Here is a 642-nt window from a genome sequence, read left to right as displayed (position 1 = left end):
AAGCAGCCAAAAACAAAAATCGATTTTCATTATCTAAATCAATATATTATTGAAAAATAACACTTGGATCTTTTGCAAACGTTCCTTGTACAATTGTTTTGATTTATTGTTGTTAAAGAGTTATGTACGTTTTACAAAAGCGTTATTGTTTCAGCCATATTTACAACATAACTCAAGAACCACAGGACCTACTGCAGTATATCTGTGATATTTGAATTCTTCTACACGCTCGTGATGAAATGATTGATGCAATTTTTGCCAAAGCTCACTACGATTCGCAAGATGCAGTGAATTACCAAATCGGAACAGTTTAAAATAGTTGCTAACCTTAACTGGGCGAAAAAAGAAGAGGTAGCGCTAAATCAGTTTATTGAAATAATTATTACCAACTTAATCTATTTGATTGTCACTGCCTGTACCTCACCTCCTGTAACCTGACATAAATAATTACTTGAGTAAACAAAAACAGACAAACATAAGATGGTGTTACGTTTCCAGTCGTTTACAAAACGTACGCGGAAAAGCTCAGTTAGGGCTCGGGATGCACTAAAATAGTTTTTTTAAACCTATTTAAATAACGAGTAAAATTCATCAACTAATTTAGCAATATTTTTTGTCATATTCAATATAATTTTCTAGGGA

The sequence above is a fragment of the Amphiura filiformis genome, chromosome 11, assembly GCF_039555335.1.
Source record: "Amphiura filiformis chromosome 11, Afil_fr2py, whole genome shotgun sequence".
Taxonomy (NCBI): Eukaryota; Metazoa; Echinodermata; class Ophiuroidea; order Amphilepidida; family Amphiuridae; genus Amphiura; species Amphiura filiformis.
This window is presented reverse-complemented; position numbering follows the sequence as displayed.